This window comes from Haemorhous mexicanus, chromosome Z (assembly GCF_027477595.1).
Source record: "Haemorhous mexicanus isolate bHaeMex1 chromosome Z, bHaeMex1.pri, whole genome shotgun sequence".
Classification (NCBI taxonomy): Eukaryota; Metazoa; Chordata; class Aves; order Passeriformes; family Fringillidae; genus Haemorhous; species Haemorhous mexicanus.
In genome coordinates, this window is record NC_082381.1 from 21,703,451 (window position 1) to 21,712,173 (window position 8,723).

Sequence of the window (8,723 nt, forward strand, 5' to 3'; positions counted from 1 at the left end):
AATGCATAAGTTTTGACATTTGGGAACTGGAAGGAACTAATTTCTATTGGTGATGATACCAAAGAGGGCAGGTTGGTGTCTTGGAGCCTATGTCTGCTACTCTTGACTGAAAAATACCTTTTGAGGTGGCACCCTATGGCCCTGGATGGCCAGAACAGAGGTCCAGGAGGCTAGACAGGTGTTTACTACTGACTCTTTGACCTTTTAAGCCAAACAAAACTTTAAAATTCTCAGATTTAGTTATTTATAAAACAAAAGAATAAAGGAGAGATGTTGTACACTCTGTGTGTGTGTGACACCTTGAACATACCACATTATAATAACACACTCTCCAAATATCCATTCTTTTTTATGACCATTATCCATTAAGAAATGCCATGTAAAACTTATTTCTTTGTTCAGAAGTACCTCACCTACTGACAACAATTAGAATTGCTTACGGGGCCTCAGTTGCAAATGCAAAACATTCAAAACTCAAACTAATTGGTTACATTAGAAAACACACCTTGCTTTCCTCAAGAGGTTGATTGTGAGCTGTTTCCTGAGCTATTCATGAAAACATCCTGGGGCTGTTTGCATCAAACACTGGGATTTTCTTAGCAGCAAAAGAGGGAAAGTGCCCCATGTGTGGGAAAGTAATTCCCTCACAAAAGATGTGCTTGGGGACTACTTAGGCCAAAAGAATTTAGTTTTAGTTCCATGGGCTGAAGAACTGCCCATCGTCTGCTTTATCAGAAGAAGAGTGTTGAGTCTTTGGCGCCTTTCAGAGCCTTAAATGACTAAAGCTGAAGGGATTTCCCCCAAAAAGCAAGGAGTGTTTTGAGGAGCGTGGCCATACCTGTCTGCAGAACTGACCATGGGCTAAGGGAAGGTCCTGCTGCCCAGAGCCAGCCCGAGGTGTCCCTAAGGATTTGTCACATCCTCTGCCTCCTCTGGCAATGCTGCCACAGAGCACAGCAGGAGGGATTCCAGGAATTTGTCAGCACGGGGAGGCAGAGCGTGAGCTCCTACTGATGTTTCCATCCAGGGCTGGCACTTTCAGGCCCGCAATGACAAATTCTGCAGCTCTGGCTGCACAGTTGTTGTTGGCGGTGCTGTGACAGCCTCTGCCACCAAGCAAGAGCGTCTGCAGGGGCAGGATGGTGCAGAGATGCCTCTCAGAGAACGGAGAGAACACCTTCAAACAGCATCTGGCAGAGCTAATGAAGGGCTGGTGAATCCCTTTGAAGGGCATGGGTTATAAAAACCTCTCTCTGTGAAAATAAGAGACCATAATGTGGAGAGTTTTGTGCAGGGCTGGCTTGAAGAGAAGGGCCATGGTCAGGCTGACTTGATAGTGCTGAGAGATATTTAGGCCAAGGGTAGCTCCAAGGGCAAAGTTTCCCTTGAGAACAAAGAAGCTTTATAAGAATGTGCAAAAAGAGATGCGAACGCGGAACAGAAATTGTTACTTAACTACAGGAATGTAGAAGTTGTTAGTGATAACTCGCAATGACGAAAAATGCAGCCTAACCAATAAGGAGCTATGATTTTGCAATATGCATGAGCTGATTAACTAGTGTATTTAATCATGAGAATAATGATAATAAATTGAGACTTGCTGATGGCCACCTGGTGTCCGAGTCTCCCTTCTCCGACACCATAGGAGTAAAGAGGGAGTGGAAAGTGGAAGGGAAAGGTAAAAAAAAGAGGAAAAGGAAAGAGAAAGGGAGAGAGGGAGAGGATAGAGTCCTTAGAAAAAAAGGATTAGTCCCATATATAGTTTTTTCTTCTTGTCAAGGAACGAGCTCAAATCTCCAGGCAAATATAAAAGGCTACAAGATTGTAGGAGTATGTAAATTACAGTGTTAATGAACCTGACTAGAATTCAGTTTTGACTTCTGAAGAATTAAAGATTGAACAGAGAATGTCACAGCCTCACCTTTCCTCAGTGATATGTGAAAGGCCAGAAGAAGAAGAGAGAATCTGACTTACACTTACTCTGCTGGTGCCTGCTGAAATCAACATGTACTGAGAAATTATTGCTGTTATTGAAAGACCAGTTTAAGTTACAGGAGGGTCTCTTGCCTTGGTGAGCTCTTGGCCCTCTGTGGTACACCTCACCTCAATGCAGACTTCAGGTGGTTTGTTGTTCTCCTTTTCTTCCTCCAGAACACCAAGAGATCAAAATTCTTGGTAAAAACAGGACTTCTACTTTCAGTCAAAGCCAAAGAGAAGCTCTGCAGGGCTTCTTCCTAAATACTCTGATAAAATACTCTGGTGATCTTATCACACCCTCTTCTCAAAACTTTGGCCCCAGATTCTGCTCTGGAACACCATGACTTCCTTGTACTCTGAAAAAGGAAAAAATCAAACCTCATGAGCTGGTCCTACCTTTAAAACCAGTGTTCCTCCCACCAGAAACTTTTTTCCTGTGCTCTGCAATCCCCACTGTTTATTGCAATAAAATGCATCTTTTTAAACTAGGTTTACATAAGTTCCATATGCTTGGATGAGCTTGTATGCCTTTGTATCTATATATGTTTATTACCAGTATCTGCTTATTGCAACATTCCAGAAATCCCTTTTGACTCTTCTCTCCATGTTCCTGCAGAAGGTCAGGTCACTGGGTTTCACACCAATAAAAATCCAGGTTGTTCATGTCCTAGGTGTGATGGGCAGGCACAATTTCCCTGCTGACACAGAGACTGAGGACAAACCCCTCTGCTGTCACTGAAAGCAAAAGAAAGGAGGAAGTTTCTGCCCATTGGAAAGTCCCCGTTGGCCTGAAGGACTCTGCCTCTTCTTTCTCAGCAGCAGCTCAGCAGTCGGACACAGAGAAGGACAAGAGAGGGAGGGATGGTTGACTGGTGTGACAGTGTCACAGCACTTGCAAACAAGAGCTGAGTCTGTCAGTAAGATCTCTGCAGAGGCAAGTCCTTGCTGAGGATGAGGAGCTGTGTCACTTGTGCTTAGTTTGCATTGAGTTAAGGGCACGGTGGATTTTCATCCTGCAGGTGTGGCCCCTGTGACAACAGCCTGTTCATCCTTCAGGGGGCTTGTGCCCTCAGGGACAGTGCTGCTCTTGCCAGCACACCACAGTTTGTCCTCATGCCAAAGAGTCCCTGCAGAAATTACTTCCTAAAGTAACATTTTCCTTTTGCTCTCAAACCAAGGATTTAGATGTAATGGTATAATAGAAACAAATCTTTTTCCCTGTTGTCTATCAGGACACGAGGAAAATCCTATCGCACCAAGGTAGCAAGGCACTGATTTCACTTTCAGTGTGGAAATGACTTGCAGGAGCAAGTGAAGTAAATTCTGTGCTGGAACAGTGAAGTCCTGCCACCATAAATCAGTGTGGTGCCTGAAGGGTTTTGTAGCAGGTTTGCACCTAAGTTGCTGCTCAAGAAGTTTATAAGGTCCAACATAGACCTAAGGTTTGCAGAGCAGAGTTTAGGAGTTTAGGCTGAAAGCTAAGGGAGCAGAAATTAAATGGTCTTTCCAACCCAGAAGGCTGGTGAGAAATGTTGGTATTTGTGCTCTCCTTCCTCGTTTAAAGGATAGCAACATGTTTGATGAGATTCTGGAATTGCAGCTAAAAATCATGGCCAGATGAAGTCACCTAAGTGGTTGTTGTGCATTTATAAATGTGGAGGTCAGTATCAGTGTAGCTGCTTCTGGTGATACAAAAAGCTCTTTCAAGACACTTCTTAAGAGAAATGTCTTTTTCCTTTTCACTCTTAACTGGAAAGCCCCTCCAGGATGTACAGCAAACAAGGTATCTTGATGTCTTTTCACAATAACAGAAAACTTCCCCTTTGATCAGCCTGAATTGCACAATTCTCATCACTATTAAAGAATTTCATTTAGTCTCTGCTGTAAATGAGTGATGTCTATGCAACAGGGTTGATAAAGGACAGACCCAAATTAACAAGAGGGGTTTTTGTTACAGCTACCATTACTCATCAAACACTTTAAACAACCCATACCATCGAGCCCAAAGCTAACATGGCTCCATGTTAAACATTTCTGATGGATTACACATCCTTGTGTGAAGATGGAATTAGGATTTAAAGCCAGTATTTCTGCAAATACAAGCATTGTGCAAGAACATTGCATATTCAAAATGGAAACCAAGTATCACCTGTACAAGGTAAATGCTGCAATAACATGAATACACTTCTCCCATCAGGTTCACGGGCAGCTTAACCAATTCTGTGCTTGCAAATCATCTGTTCTGGCATCTTTTTGGGGCCCTGAACTGAGAAAGTCACACCAAAATTCTGTGGGACCATGAAAATTTCTCCAGATACAAACCAGTCTCCAGGTGACACGAGTGACTGCAGCACCCTCCAATATCAGTGGGGGGCCAGGTTTGCTGTGCTCTCTTTGTCATTGTGGGTTTGTAATTCAGACTCACAGAGGGGCTTGGGTTGGAAGGGGCCTTAGAGACCCTCTAGATCAACCCCTCTGCCATGGGCAGGGACACCTTCCACTAGACCAGGTGGCTCAGAGCCCCTCCAAGCTTTGGCAAATACCCAAGGACACCTTTTTCTCTGTTTTGCAAGGTCAGATTTCCATGCTCACCTTCACAGAGGGCTCCAGTTTCACACACAGCATTGCTGGTTTGTCACTCTTATCTCCACAGCCCAGCAGAGATCCTATTTTGGATGGCTCTCCCTGCTCCCAAGGCCCCAGGGACTGGCCACTGCCTCTCCTCCTTCTGCTTTCCCTTCCAGGGTCAGAGATTTCCTGCTGCTTCCTCCACGTCTGAGACAACTGGAGGAGATGAGGAACTGAGGAAGTGGCTTCTGACAGAGAGTTGATAACACTAAGCTGGGTATTTTTATCTCCTGCCAGTAAGCTGTCAGGCTGCTTACACAAATTCCTCCTGCTTGGAAAGGGCTGGTGTGAGCAGCAGGAATTGTTGCCGGCTGGAACTTTTCCAAGAGCTGGACCAAAGAAGCATTTTGTGGAAGGCCACCAGCTGCCCTCGGTCAGCAGCACGAGGTGTGAGGTTCCCTTTGAAAGCCATCCCTGCACCAGGACAGCCCGGCCTTCTCCAGAACCCAGAGCACCTTCCAGGCTTTTGGACTGGCCTCGTCCCTCACCCTGCAGAAGCAGGTTGCTGTTGGAACTCTCATATCCACAATTTCTGGCTGGATTGCTGTGTCTTACCACAGACAGCCCTGGAGACAACAGTGCAGACTCCATCTGCAGTAAAAGGGGACTTTGTTCCAGCTTTTCCCTTGGACCAGCGTGCAGCAAGCCCACCTGGGCCCCATTCAGGTCAGTGTGGGCCGGTAGTCAGCTTCTGCTGGGAATGTAAAGCTTTTCCCTAATTTCCACAGGGAATAATGGAGCAAACCCAGCTGCACCAACCCCCAAATTTCACTCTAAAAATGACAATTTTCATTTTCCTCTATTCAAGCCTTGAAGAAAACAACCTTTACTTGAGTGAGCTGGAGGCACAGTGCCCTCCAAGATCATTCTTGAGCAGGACAGTATTCCAGGGGAAGATTGGCAAACCCAGAGTTTACTGGTGCTTAGGAAGCCTTGCAAAACCTTCCCACGGGCGGTGCTCTGGCACCCTCCTGAGCTCCTGGAGCCCTCACTCACCTCAGGCACAGTTTGGACAGCAGCAGGGGAGGGTTCCGTGAGACGTGGGGACAGGAGGAGGGAAGGCTTTGCAAACACTGCCACGAGGGCAGGGCTGTTTTCATTTATGGTTCCAAGAGGTAGTACATCATCTTTGATTGAATGGGAGGTGCGGAAGGGCAAAAATTCTCAGTGATAAGGAGAGAGTGTCTCCAGTCACACAGCAAGGGAAGTGAAGGGGAAAGTGCAATCTGTATTTCATGGGAGGTGTTCAGTTTTTAACAAAATATTTTTGCGGAAGACGTGCCGAGGCAGTGGTGATTCTGGGCATTTCATCAGACTCACAGAGTATCCCCACATCTGCTCGGCCACATTTTCTCTCTTTTTTTCCTTGTGAATGATTGCTCCTGACAGGGTTGCTCCTGCTTGGAGTTCTGCTCTCAGTGGAGTCCCGGAGTTTTCTCAGCAGGCCTCTGCAGCGAGTTCTGAGCCAAGGCATGGCTCTGCTGCCAGCCCAAATCTGCCCTTCCCTTGCCCAGCCTGAGTGCAGGTGGGGCATGTGCTGGCCGTGGCTGGAGATTTCCATGGCCAAAATCCTCCAGCATTTCCATCTGCTCATGGCTTTGGGTAGCACAAATCACACAACAGCCATCGCAGCTGACAAATGGCATTTCCTGCAGATTGCCACAGCTGCACTGCTGATCCCCAAATCCACCAGAATCAATTTCAGTAGAAAAATGTCATTTATTACAAATTGCTACACCCATGCTGAAAATACAGAACTCAAGAGATCTCAATTTAAGGTAAACCCAGCAATTTATTAGATTATTACAACCAGTCTATGTAAAAATATACAAATACCAAGTTCACTTAACCAAACTTGATTTATTGCTAGCCTCTACTATACACAACTCACGATACACAAAGATCAATTAGGCGTTTAACAGCTTAATTTATTACATATTACTACAAACGTAGACCCCTTATAGAAATACAAAAAGAAGCATTCTATCTCAAAATAGCCTTAAACTAAGAATTCACTAGATAGAGTTATGCAACTACACCCTCTATACATCTTTAAAACTATTTAAATACATACATATAAGCACATATTAAAAAATATATATATAACTAAAAAAATATACAGATGTAAATATAGATTAAATATTAAAGTAAATATACAATATATATAAAAATAGATATATTAACCACAACTATCTAAAAATATACAAATATTGCTGTAGCAATATAAACAGCAATCCAACTGCATCCATACAAATAGACAGCTATACATCTGGAGACATGTGTAACATTTAATAGAAATAGGTCAATATACATAAAAAAATATAAAAATAGGCATATCTACTAATAGAAATACCAATACAGTAATTTAAAAAGACATATACTGAAAACTACATCAATAAATATAAACACCTACAAAGCTGAACGCATACGGCAAAAATAACTGAACACAGATATTACAACAAACATAAAAAACTAGATACATAATTACACAAACACGGAACTGCAAACCTGTATGTATATATCTATACGTACATATATACAGAGTACATTAATAAATATAACAACATACGTAGAGAAATATACCGATACAATAGCAAGCTACGTATGAAAATATCGATGTAAATATCAATGCCTGCATGCAAGTCTGTATATCTTCAAACAGCACATGAAGCAGAGGGGTCCCAGCTGCCCCATCTTCAAAGCCTCTCCCTCGGTCTCCTCCTCCCTTGCAGAGCAGCTCTCCTGGACAGGGACAGCAGATGGGACATCTGGCAAGCAAAGGGAACACTGAGTGAGTACGGGGACGTTTCCCTTGGCAGCAGCTGCACTTCCCTCAGGGAAGAGGAAATCTCAGCGCCTCCCCAGGAGGGCTGGAAAGAAAAAGCAGGCGAGCGGGCCAGGCTGTGGTGAGCGCAGCCGCGGCGGGACCGTCCCGCAGCCCCGGCAGCCCGGCACAGGCGGCACAGCTGCCGGGCCCTGCCGGCACAGCTGCCTTGGCCAAGGACAGCCCCTGTGCCGGCCGGGGCAGCTGCCCTGAGCGGCCCCAGCACCGGCAGGGCCCGCTCCTGCCCCGCCGGGCAGTGCCCACGGCCACAGCCCACGCCGCCCTCAGCCCCACCCTGCCTGCCCGGGCCTGTGGCCTCACCCGAGCTCTCTCCAGGCTGGCAGCAGCAGGTCCCCGTTCACAGCTCCTGCTGCTGCCATTCAGCTTCTCTCTGCTGGCTCCCATCAGGCTCTGGCGGTCCTCAAAGTCTTCCATGCAGCTGGGGCAAAAGTGGAGGCTCTGCAATTGGTTCCAAGGCCTGGCATAGCTGCAGTCCTGGAGCCCTCTGTGCTCCCTGCTGGCTCCATCCATCCCTTCAGCACCGCCATGTTCTCACTGAACCCCCAGCCCCCTTCAGTTCCTTCAGCCCCTCACTGTCCTCTCATCCCCTCAGTCCCTTTCTGACCCATCCCATCCCATCCCCCTTAGACCTGTCAGCCCCTCAGCCTGTGCCACTTCCCTGTCACCTCAGTGCCACCATCAGCCTCGGCTGCCCCACAGCCCTCAGCCCCAGCAGCAGCTCAGGCTCCTCGTCCCTTCAGCGCCACCGCCCCCTCAGCCCCCTCAGCCCCCTCTGGCTCACCGTCCTTCAGCAGCTCCTCAGGGGACAGTGCCTGGGGCCAGCGGCAGCTCCCACCGCTCCAGGGACAGCCGGGGCTGGAAGTGCTGCTCTGGCCGGCCCAGCCGCCAGCTGGGATCCAGCACAGGGAGAGGGGACACAGGGGGCACAGGGGGAAAAGCAAGAGGTGAGAAAGGCAGCCGAGGGGGCAAAGAGGTAAAAATGCAGCCCAGGCCTATGAAAACCACAACCTAGTCATCTAAACATTCATATTCATCTTACTCTATAACTATACGCATTTAAAAATGAAACTTCATCTATAATATTTTTTGAACTCTACACAAAAAAAAATTAAACTCTGAAAATCTATAAGTGTAAATTTATAATAAAATCTATCATTTGTCTAACTGAATACATATCCTTATTTTACTCTACAGATCTATCAATATATGCTTATATAAAAAGAACACTCTAATCTATAAATAGATCTATACCCTTTCATACATAAAACCATAG

General features: G+C 46.1%; 1 long non-coding RNA gene across 1 annotated transcript; it reads right to left on the bottom strand.

Annotated features, from left to right (window-relative positions):
• Positions 1–6,377: 6,377 nt before the first annotated feature.
• LOC132341902 (uncharacterized) lies at positions 6,378–7,957 on the bottom strand. Its single transcript, XR_009490344.1, has 2 exons — positions 7,751–7,957; positions 6,378–7,373 (listed from the first exon to the last, which is right to left on the bottom strand). It is a non-coding gene; the product is annotated as an uncharacterized LOC132341902 (long non-coding RNA).
• Between the last annotated feature and the right edge of the window lie 766 nt (positions 7,958–8,723).